The 13,083-nt window shown below is 36.3% G+C and overlaps 1 protein-coding gene across 1 annotated transcript in view; it reads right to left on the bottom strand.

The window, feature by feature from the left end:
- Positions 1 to 13,083, bottom strand: part of ASZ1 (ankyrin repeat, SAM and basic leucine zipper domain containing 1) — a 120,555-nt gene that overhangs the window by 18,122 nt on the left and 89,350 nt on the right. The window lies entirely within an intron of this gene.

The raw sequence follows: 13,083 nt of genomic DNA on the forward strand, positions 1-13,083 counted from the left end.
TAAAGTTATAAGAAAGTGAAAGTAGACAGGATAATTAGGAAATTAATGGAAATATCCATATAAAACAGCAATTTTCAACTGATGTCCCACAAGAAATCTTAAAACATGCAATACCTGACTATTTAGTCAGAGGCATTGACCTCTTTTCCCTTAGACTGTCGAATAAAAAAATGACAACAACCAACACAACAACAGCCATCAGTGTTAATGAATCAAAATTATACCTCTTTTTTTTAGTCAGATCAGAATTTTTTTGTGTGTGTTAATCCTCACCTGAGGATATTTTTCCATTGATTTTTAGAAAGAGTGGAAGGGAGGGAAGGAGATAGATATAGACACACATTGATGTGAGAGAGACACCTTGACTGGTTGCCTCCCAAATGACCCCAACCGGGGCTGGGGATCAGAACCTGCAGCCCAGGTACAACACATGCTCTTGACCAGAAGTGGAACCCAAGACCCTTTGGTCCACAGGCCTATGCCCTAAACACTAGCTAAAATGGCCAAGGCTCAGATCAAAATTTTATTATTAGTTCATGTCTGCCATTAGATGAAAAAGGTTGAAAATTTCTGATATAAGAGATTAAGGGATTCCAAAATGGCGGCGGAGTGAACGGAAGCTACACAGACCGTCTCCCAGAACCAAACTGGAATTATAACTATAACACAGACAAATCGATTGGAAAAACCAACAGAAAAGCAGCTTGCGAGGACCATATAACCCGGGACACTGACTCCATCCTGGTGTGCTTGCGAAGGCGCGAGACGGGGGCTGGCAGCCCACGGTCAGCAGCTCCGCAGCGGCCTTAGCTGGGAGCAGCGCCCTCGGGTTACACTCCCAGGCGGCTCCACAGCGCAGAGCAGGGACAGAGGCTAAAAAAGCCACAGCCACTCACCTTGGGCTCTGGCAGAGGGAGGGCAGACTGGACTGGAGCTGTGTTGGGACACTCAGGATTTGGAGGGCAGTCAGAGCTTTTGCTGAGTTGCGACCACGCAGGACGGTGGCCATATTGCTCCTTCCCAGGGCTCTGGAGAGAGGCAGCAGCCCTTCGCTCAGAGATCCAACCCCACCCGGTAGGCCACTGAAGTGCTAATTGAAGCAAATTAACAACCAGCATCTGCCACACCCTCTGAAATTGCCTTATGCTGAGCACCTGAGGGAGTTTTCCAATCAACTGACAACCCAAAACCCATCAAGTAACATCAACTGCTAGCCTCCAGGCAAAAAGCTAGAGGATAACAGTACCTTTCCTGGGCTAGCAACTTTAACGAGGAAAGTAAGACTTGACAGCGGTGTTTAAAGTGGGACCTCCCTTGCTCATCTAAACCCAGGAGAGGGAGCCACAAACAGCAGAACACCAACACACACAGGGAAATCTTGACAGGCTCCAAAGGCTACTGTGATAGCCAAAATGGTGAAACACAGAAACAGAAGCCAAATGAAAGAGCAAGAGACCTCCACTGAAGATGAGATCAATGTGGAGTAGTTAGGCATGCAAACAGAGCTAGAATTCAGAGCCATGACCTTGAGAAAGCTCAACAGCATGAGTAAGGACATAGAGACTCTGAAAATAAGCCAATTGGAAATTAAAAACCATCAAGAAGAGATAAAAAATGACATATCAGAAATGAAAAACACATTGGAAGGTTTAAAAAGCAGAGTAGAGGAAGCTGAGGACCGGATCAGTGAATTAGAAGACAGGGTAGAAAAATTCAACCAATCAGAAAACCAAAAGGAAAAACCGATTAAAAAATAGAAAGACAGCTTAAGAGAACTGTGGGACAACTGGAAACGAAATAATATTCGCATGATAGGAGTCCTGAAAGAAGAAGAAAACGAGCAAGGGATAGAGAATATACTCAAACAAATAGTGACAGAAAATGTCCCTAATTTGGTGAAGGAAGAAGGCATTCAACTTCAAGAAGCACAGAGAATCCCAGGTAAGAAGAACCAAACAGGCCCACACCAAGACACATAGTAATCAAACTGCCAAAAATGAAAGACAAAGAGAGAATCCTGAAGGCAGCAAGAGATAAGCAACAGGTTACCTACAAAAGAAACTCCATAAGGCTCTCAGCTGACTTCTCACAAGAAACACTACAGGCCAGAAGGGAATGGCATGAAGTAATCAAGATCATAAAAAAAAGTTCTGAATCTAACACTACTCTACCCAGCAAGGCTATCATTCAAAATAGAACGTCAAATAAAGAGCTTCCCAGACAAAAAAAGGCTAAGGGAATACATTAGCACTAAACCAGCACTGCAAGAAATGTTAAAAGGACTGCTGTAATTAGCAGAAAAAATAGAAAAATAGAACCACACTAAACAAAAATGGCAATAAATAAGTACATATCAATAATCACCTTTAATGTAAATGGATTGAATGATCCCATTAAAAGACACAGAGTAGCTGATTGGATAAGAAAGCATGACTCATCTATATGTGGATTAAAAGAGACCCACCTCACAACAAAAGACTCACATAGGTTGAAAGTGAAGGGATGGAAAAAAATCTTCCAAGCAAATGGAAAGGAAAAAAATCTTGGGTAGCAATACTCTTATCTGATAAAATAGATTTCAAAATGAAGACCATAACTAGAGACAAAGAAGGCCACTGCGTAATATTGAAAGGATCTATCCAACAGGAAGATATAACCCTCATAAACATATATGCACCCAATATAGGAGCACCAAAATATGTTAAAAATCTTTTGGAGGATTTCAAAGGAGAAATCGATAGCAATACAATAGCAGGAGACTTCAACACCTCGCTGACATCACTGGATAGATCCTCTAGACAAAAAATAGCAAGGTAACAGAGACTCTAAATGAAGCACTAGACCAAATGGATTTAATAGATATCTACAGAAAATTACACCCCAAAACTACAGAATTCACATTCTTCTCAAGTGCACATGGGACATTCTCAAAGATAGACCACATGATAAGACACAAACTAACTCTCTACAAGTTCAAGAATATTGAAAGCATATCAAACATCTTCTCAGATCACTATGACATGAAACTAAAACTCAACTGCAACAAGAACATGCAAAGACATTTGAACACATGGAGGCTAAATAGCATGTTATTAAACAATGAATGGGCTACCAAGGAGATCAAGGAAGAAATTAAAAACTTCCTGGAAACCAATGAAAATGAACACACAACAACACAAAATCTATGGGATGCAGTGAAAGCAGTTCTGAGAGGGAAGTTCATAGCACTACAGGCCTACCTCAAGAAACAAGAAAAATTTCTAATTGACTGTCTAACCTCACAACTTAAAGTATTAGGAAGCAAACAAAAAGAATACCCCAGAGCAAGTAGAAGGAAGAAAATAGTAAAGATCAGAGCAGAAATAAATGACAAAGAGACCAAAAAAACAATTCAAAGGATCAATGAAACAAAGAGCTGGTTTATTGAAAAGATAAACAAGATTGATGGACCCTTAGCTGGACTCACCAATTAACAAAGACAGAGAACCCAAATACACAAAATCAGAAATGAAAGAGGAGAAGTAACAACTGACACCACAGAAATACAAAAGATTGTTAACAGCTACTATGAACAACTATATGGCAACAAATTCGACAATCTAAGTGAAATGGGCAAATTTCTAGAAACACACAGTCTCCCAAAACTGGACTGGGAAGAGATAGAAAACTTGAACAAACCAGTAACAACTAAGAAAATTGAAGAGGTAATCAAGACTCTCCAAGCAAATAAAAGCCCAGGCCCAGATGGCTTCACGGGGGAGTTTTACCGAACATTCAAAAAAGAACTAACACCCATTCTCCAGAAACTATTTCAAAAAATTCAAGAAGAAAGAAGACTTCCAAGCACGTTCTATGAGGCCAGCATAATTCTAATTCCAAAACCAGAAAAAGACACTACAAAGAAGAAAATTATAGGCCAATATCCCTGAAGAACATAGACACCAAAATCCTGAACAACATACTACCAAATTGGATCCAGCAATACATCAAAAAAATTATTCACCATGACCAAGAGGGATTCATTTCAGGGGTGCAAGGCTGGTAGAATATCCGCAAATCAATGTCATACACCACATAAACAAAATGAAGAATAAAAACCACATGATAATATCAATAGATGCTGAAAAAGCATTCGACAAAATCCAGCATCCATTTATGATAAAAATGCTCAGCAATGTGGGAATAGAGGGATCATAACTCCACATAATAAAGGCCATATATGAAAGACCTATAGCCAACATCATACTCAATGGGCAGAAACTAAAAACATTTCTATTAAGAACAGGAACAAGACAGGGATGTCCACTTTGGCCACTCTTATTTAACATAGTACTGGAAGTCTTAGCCACAGCAATCAGACATGAGGCAAAATAAAAAGGATCCAAATTGGAAAGGAGGAAGTGAAACTGTCATTATTTGCAGATGACTTGATATTATACATAGAAAACCTAAGGACTTCATCAAAAATCTACTACACTTAATAAATGAATTTGGAAAAGTAGCAGGATACAAAATTAACATCAAGAAATCGACGGCATTCTTGTACACCAATGATGAACTCACAGAAAGACAAACTGAAAAAACAATCCCATTTACCATCGCGCCCAAAAAAATTAAGATACCTAGGAATAAACTTAACCAAAGAAGTAAAGGACCTATTTGCAGAAAACTACATGACATTGAAAAAAGAAATAGAGGAAGATATAAAAAAGTGGAAGCACATACCTTGTTCATGGATTGGAAGAATTAACATCATTAAAATGTCCATACTACCCAAAGCAATGTATAGATTCAATGCAATCCCCATCAAAATACCAATGACATATACTATCACAGAACTAGAACAAATACTTCAAAAGTTCATATGGAACCAAAAAAGTACCCGAATAGCCACAGTAATTTTGAAAAAGGAGGACAAAGAAGGTGGGATCTCAATACCAGATATCAGGTTATACTACAAAGCGACTGTAAACAAAACAGCCTGGTACTGGCACAAGAACAGGCACATAGACCAGTGGAACAGAACTGAAAACCCAGAAATGGACCCAAGGCAATATGCTCAATTAATATTTGACAGTGGTGGCAAGAGCATACAATAGAGTAAAGACAGCCTCTTTAATAAATCGTGTTGGGAAAACTGGACAGCTACATGCAAAAAAATGATACTAGACCATCAACTTACACCATACACAAAAATAACCTCAAAATGGATAAAAGACTTAAATGTGACCCGTGGATCCATAAAAATTCTAGAAGAAAATGTAGGCAACAAAATTTAGGATATCATATGCAGCAGAATTTTCACTGATACATCACCTAAGGCAACAGAAACAAAGAAAAAAATGAACACATGGGACTACATCAAACTAAAAAGCTTCTGCACAGCAAAAGAAACAATCATCAAAATGGAAAGGCAACCCACTATATGGGAGAACATCATTGCCAATGATATATCAGATAAGGGGTTAATTTCAAATATATAGAGAGTGCTCATACTACTCAACAAAAGGAAGACAAAGAACCCAATTAAAAAATGGGCAGAGGAGCTGAATAAACACCTCTCCAAAAAGGACATATAAATGGCCAAGAGACAAATGAAGATATGCTCAACATCACTAATCATTAGTGAGATGCAAATTAAAACAACAATGAGGTATCACCTCACACCTGTCAGAATGGCCGCCATCAAAAAATCATCAAACAACAAGTGTTGGCGAGTGTGTGGAGAAAAGGGGACTCTAATACACTGCTGGTGGGAATGCAGACTGGTGCAGCCATTATGGAAAACAATATGTTGTTAACTCAAAAAATTAAAAATTGAACTGCCATTTGACCCAGTGATCCCGCTTCTAGGAATATACCCCATGAAGCCTGAAACACCAATTAGAAAGAATATATGTACCCCCATGTTCATAGCAGCTCTATTTACAATAGCTAAGATCTGGAAACAGCCCAAGTGTCCATCAGTAGAAGAATGGATAAAAAAAGCAGTGGTACATATACACAATGGAGTACTATGCAGTTGTAAGAAAGAAAGATCTCTTATCCTTTGAGACGACATGGAGGGACCTGGAAAGTATTATCCTAAGTGAAATAAGCCAAGCAGAAAAAGACAAATACCACATGATCTCACTTATATATGGAATATAATGAACATAACAGTCTGAGGAATACGGTAGACCCAGAAACATGGAAGTAGGGCACAGACTGACATCCATCACAAGAGGGGGTGGGGGGGTGGGAAGAGATAAACCACAGAACTTATATGCATGTATACATAACCAATAGATATGGACGACAAAGCCAGGGACGGGGCGGGTGTGGGGTGGGGAGGGGGGTGCCAATGGGTTATAAAAGGGAATCATCTGTAACAAAAATAAATAAATTAATTAAAAAAAAAGAAAGTCACAGAAATGAGTTGGAGTTCTGAAAAAAAAAAAGAGATGAAAAAGACTTAAATACAGACTGACAATCCCCAGAAGAGGGAGTGGTGGGGGAGAGATAAATCACAGAAGTTATATGCATGTATGCATGAACAACGGACATGGACAACAAAGCTGGGGACAGGGCAGGGAGGGAAGGAGAGGGAGGAATCTGTGGGGGGGAAAGGAGAAACATCTGTAACCAAAATTAATTAATAAAAAAAAATTTAAACTAAGGATCTGGCAGTGGTGGTCTCATTGGGAAGAGATGTAGAATGGTAGTTTAAGAAACATTCTCAAGAATAAATTGAAAAACTTGTTGATAGGTTGCATGTAACATAAAAGGAAGAGTTAGGATGATTCTGTTGTTTGGTTTCAATGAAGCGTGGTGTCACCAAGCAGGGAACAGAATCTAGGGATGAGTGGTAGGGAAGAAAGTGGAGTGAAGACAAAGCATTATGACTAATAATTGAGGACACAGACTCTAGAGTCAGAAGGACCTGAGTCTGAAATCAGCTTGCACATTTATGATCTTGGGCAAGTCTAATCTTCAGCCAAATGTTTCAATACCTCTAGAATTGAGATAATAGGATTGCAAAGAAGACTGAAGGATATAATGTATGAAAAGAACCTAGCATTTTGTCTAGCTCATATATGGCATTCAAATAAACTTGATTATGATGATGATGTCAATGATATGAAATATGTAGGTAGAAACAGAGGTCCACAGACTCATGAGGCCAGATAGAATTCAGGTAGCTGGTGAACTCAGATGGGGGAAAAAAGTACATCTTTATTTTCACTAACCTCCAACAGAAATTCAGTGTTTCTTTCAATTGTGAATGGAGACAAAAACCACAGTAGTATTAGAGGCATCTGTAATTTGGTCACCAACAGAAATCAAAACTATGATCATAGAGAAGACATAAAAAAATACATGTTGTGAAGAGGGGTGAGTTGACAGGTATAGAAGAAAAAGCAATAAAGGAAAAGTAGCCTGAGAAGAAGAAAATCAGGAGTTAAGGTCTGTTGTGAAAGGCAATGAAGGACATGGATTCAACAATGACAAAAGGTGAAGCATGTTAAATAAAAGATAAATCCACTGGTTCTGCAATGACACGACACGGATGACTAGATTAGTTTCAGTGACAGAAGCCAATTTACAGTAAAAGCTACACAACCCAAACAAAAGTGGACCAAGGGTATAAATAGGTAATTCAAAAAAAAAAAAGAAAATAAAATTTTAATGGATAATAAACAAAGGATTACAATAAAATGTTACCTTCTAGTAGAATGACAAAAATTAGGATCATTAATATCAAGAGTTGACAAGTGTGTAAATAACCTTTGTGCAGTCATTTAGCAGTATCTATAATAATAAAAATGCACAAAAAACTACTACTATGGGACCAAAAAGTACTTCTAAGAGCAAACAAAATTCTTGTAAGGTAGAATTTTTGACTATATACCATACAAAGGTTCTTTCATGCTGTTTCTAGGAGGAAAGGTTATAAAAAGTAAGCAAGGTTGGTCTCTGATGAAACTTAACAACAAACTTTTCTCTAAGACACACTGCTAAAACTTAAATAGTATTTTAATTTAAAACAAGTCTTTTTAAAAACTATTAGGTTGGAAAATAAACAGGTTATATAAAACACTTTAAACATTTTGAACAAAATGACAAACTAGATCAGATGAATTTGATATCTTCAGAGAATTTTACCCCAGAGCCACAAAATATACATTCTATTCAAGGGTACATGGAGCATTTCTTAGGATAGATAACACAGCACACAAGTCTCAATAAATTTATGAAGATTGAAATCATAGCAAGTATCTTCTCTAACCACAATGATATAAAGCTAGAAATCAGTTACAAAAAATTGAAAAACATACACATGGAAGCTAAATAACATAACAATAGCAGTCATTACTTATATCAGTTTTGTTTCTATATAATATTTATATAAGATTCATTTAATGCTCTTTCAATACTCAAATTTTATTTGTTATCAACGAAAAGAATGAGTAATTACTGGAAGAGTAATTCATTAATGCCCTGTGTATTATTTATTTAATGAGCTCAAGGGAATTAAGATTCATTGAGAACTATCATTTAAAATATCAACTGACAGCAAGTATATAATTCTACATAGGCACTTTACACATATATATGTGTAATATAAATGTATACGCTCTTATTCAGAAGAAAGAATAAGAACTCTGTTTAAATAAGAAAGTAAAACAATGAACAAAATTACAGTCTTAGTGAATAAAAGGAAAATATATACAATTCTTGTGATGTAGAATATTCAGAACCACCGAATATGGATAGGTTAGGGTAAAAAGCACAACTTTATAGACATTCATCATACACTATGTGAATAGCTGCCTACATCCCCCCACCCCAGAGCGGTACAGGATTCCATATATATATATATCTTTACATGGCAACCCAGATAATTCTGTACCTATTCAAAGAATTAAAAAACAAGCAGACATAGCACAGGTATGGTAGACTGTATTACTTGATGAAATTAATCATGTATTTTCTACTGTGATAAATACTACCAGGCCTCTCTCTGATGCAGGATTATACTTCATGCTCCAGTGACATAAGGCTGGCCATGTGACGCTTTGGGAAATAAAATGTGACTGAAAGTGACTGTTTTTAAAGTTTTTTTTTGTTTGTTTGTTTTTTTTGTTTTTTTTTAATCCTCACCCGAGGATATTTTTCCATTTCTTGTACAGACAGAGTGGGAGGGAGAGAGAGGAAGGGAGAGAGAGAGAGAAACATCGACGTGAAGGGACACATCGAGTGGCTGCCACCCGCACGACCAACCAGGGCCGGGGACAAACTGCAACCGAAGTGCGTGCCCTTAGCGGGAACCAAACCCGGGTCTCTCCGGACCGCAGGCTGACGCTCCAACCGCTGAGCCAAACCGGCCAGGGCCTGAAAGTGACTGTTTTAACAGTTCTAGCACAAGAGCAGCATGTCCTGGTTGGAGCCGTTTCTCTAGCCTGTTCTCCGAATAACAAGGAGGAGAGTCACTGGCAACTAACCTATGATATAGGTGATCAATAAATAAACTTTGTTACTATAACTCATTTAGATTTAGAAGTTATTTGATACTGCAGCATAACATAGTGTTAAGCTGACTAAAACAACAGGTCATATTTTTAAAATGTGAAGTCAAGTATTAAGAAAAATTATATACTTTAAATAAATACTCCAAATAAATGTACTGTGTACTTACTGTAGAATATCTTAAAACATTAAAATTACCAATACTCTTATTATCCAAAAATAATGACTGATACTATTTCTTTCAGAATATTTTCTTAGATACACATTTTCTTCCAGCAGTTTTCTTACGCATATAATACAACTAGCATTATACCCACACTTCATTTTATATTGTTTTTTATACTTATTATGAGTATTTTCCCATGACATTAAGTCTCAGAATAATATTAATGACACAATTAAATAATTATATCGATGCAATGTAATTCAACAATTCCCCTGGTGTTAAATATGTAGTTTCTAATTTTAGAATGTTTATAAATAGGAGATATGAACAAAACATTTTTCATAAAATTTTGTATCTATACAGATCTTTCCTTTTGGAGGAGCAAGTTTCCTTAATGGACATAATTTTGAGATTTGATACACTCAAGTACATGTTGGATAGACTCAGAGAAAGATTTGGGCAGAAACCGTTGAAAATGTCAACGAAAATAAAAAAAAAAAACTATTGCTGTTTAAAATATTTCAAAGCAGTAATAGAATGGTTATTAATACTTATAAATTACATTCTAAACATACTAAGGATAAGTGTAGAAAAAAGTAAATGTTCTGTGCACATGTTCCTGTAGAAGAGACTAATAGAAAATTTAACACATAGAAGAAACATATCTTAAATCAGTAGCTAAAATGTTAAAATCGCATTACCAGAAGATTATAATCAATCAGTTCAACTTTTCTTGCTGTTAGTTTTCTAATGCCTTAACGCCTAATTTCTTCGTTAAAGAATGACTTTGAACACATAAGAAAACCTTTTCCTTAACAGCATTTAAACAAAGTCTGTGATATAATAGCAAGGTCAAATTCCTGAAATATATGTCTGCTAGTTTTTGTTTTTTTTTAATTTCAGCAGTTTTAGTAAGTAAACCATTCAGGATTCTGCACATTCTTTAAGTGTATTAAATCCACAAAATAAATTCATACAGACAATCATACAAATAAGTTATATTAAAATGTTTAATTTGCAAGTAAGCATGTAAAACTTAGAATGTTCCTTCATAGAAGCAATAAATTAAACAAGTAAAGAAAATGAACAAAGTAATTCAAGGCTTGCTGATTTTAAGCCCTGACAATTAAAATCCATCACAATGTGTTTAAATATTTAAGAGCTATAATGTTATTTCGAAACAGTTATTTTGAAAATATATCTTCTTGTTATAAGGAGATATATTACAAGAAAGAAAAATGATTTAACTTTGTAAAAAAGTTTTTTTTTTTTTTAAACTGTATCATAAATATTATCCCCTGGAAGGCTTCTCTAAATTTTAAAATGGTATGGAAAACTATTATTCATGTGTTTAATGTTTATTATAGTTACAATGTTAATTTTAGGCAGGCTAACTAGTGATAATACTAATGTATTTGTAAGTATTATATTTAAAGGATATAACATGGATGAACCTCAAGGAAATTAGGCCGACGGAAAAAGTCAATCAAAAAAGGATACATCCGCCCTGGCCAGTTTGGCTCAGCGGTTAGAGCGTCCACCTGCGGTCCAGAGAGACCCGGGTTCGGTTCCCGCTAAGGGCATGTACCTCGGTTGCAGTTTGTCCCCGGCCCTGGTTGTCGTGCGGGTGGCAGCCACTCGATGTGCCCCTTTCACATCGATGTTTCCCTCTCTCTCTCTTTCTCTCTTTCCCTCCCACTCTGTCTGTACAAAAAATGGAAAAAATGTCCTCAGGTGAGGATTAAAATAAAAAAATAAAAAAAAGGATACATCCTCTATGGTTCAATTTATATTACATTCATGGAATAACATCATTATAAAAATAGATAATAAATACTGGTTGCTAGGAGTTAGGAATGAGGGAAGGGAGAAATGTGGATATAAAGCGGTAGTATGAGGAAGCCTTGTGGTAATGGTATGTAAGGTGTATTGATTATAAGAGTAGTTACATGAAACTACTATGTGATAAAATTGCTTAAAGCTAAACATATAAATATGAATGAGTACAAGCATAACCTGTGAAATATGATTGAGCTATATGGATTGTACCAATATTGGTTTTCCAGTTCTCATATTTTGATATTGTAATATCTTGTTAAGCAATATTAACACTGGGTGAAACTGGCGAAGGATGGATCCTGCCGGTATATCTTCCTGTAAATTTTTCTGTGAATCCATAATTATTTCAAATTAAAAGTTAAAAGCCTTTATAGGTCTATAATATATTAATAAAATCAAATATTCTTTCAAAATAAATATTAGATTACTAGTATTACTAATAATCAGTGTTGACAAGTTTATAATATTGAAAAAAAATTATATATTGATCACATAATTTCTCACAAAATAAAACTGAAGATGACTGAGCAATATGAGAAACACTTTCTTATTGCCCTAAGTGAAAATATCACCATTTTGAATTTTTTTAATGTCTATATCAAATTACCTGTGTATGTGTGTTTGCATCTTCTTTTTTTTTTTTTATTAATTTATTTATTTTTGTTACAGATGTTTCTCCTTTCCCCCCCACTGATTCCTCCCTTCACCTACCTCCCTGCCTTGTCCCCAGCTTTGTTGTCCATTTCCATTGTTCATGCATACATGCATACAAGTTCTGTGGTTTATCTCTCCCCTACCACCCCCTCTTCTGGGGACTGTCAGTCTGTACCCACTTCCACATCCCTGGGACTATTCCATTCCTCAGACTGTTATGTTCATTATATTCCACAAATAAGTGAGATCATATGATACCTGTCTTTCTCTGTTTGGCTTGTTTCGCTTAGGATGACACTTTCCAGGTACCCCCATGTAGTCTCAAAGGATAAGAGATCTTTCTTTCTTACAGCTGCATAGTACTCCATTGTGTATATGTACCACTGCTTTTTTAGCCATTAGTCTACTGATGGACATTTGGGCAGTTTCCAGATCTTAGCTATTGTAAATGGTGCTGCTACAAACATAGGGGTATATATATCCTTTCTGATTGGTGTTTCAGGCTTCTTAGGGTATATTCTTAGAAGTAGGATCACTGGGTCAAATGGAGTTCAATTTTTAATTTTTTGAGGTAACACCATATTGTTTTCCATAGTGGCTGCACCAGTCTGCATTCCCACTAGCAGTGTATTAGAGTCCCCTTTTCTCCACACCCTCGTCAACACTTGTAATTTGATGATTTGTTGATGAGGGCCATTCTGAAAGGTGTGAGGTGATACCTCATTATTGTTTTAATTTGCATCTTTCTGATGATTAGTGATGTTGAGCATTTCCTCATATGTCTCTTAGCCATTTGTATGTCCTGTTTGGAGAGGTGTCTATTTAGTTCCTCTGCCCATTTTTTAAATTGGGTTCTTTGTCTTCCTTTTGTTGAATTGTATGAGCACTCTATATGTAATTGGACTTATCTGATA

The sequence above is a fragment of the Molossus molossus genome, unplaced genomic scaffold (assembly GCF_014108415.1).
Source record: "Molossus molossus isolate mMolMol1 unplaced genomic scaffold, mMolMol1.p scaffold_m16_p_7, whole genome shotgun sequence".
NCBI classification, from domain to species: Eukaryota; Metazoa; Chordata; class Mammalia; order Chiroptera; family Molossidae; genus Molossus; species Molossus molossus.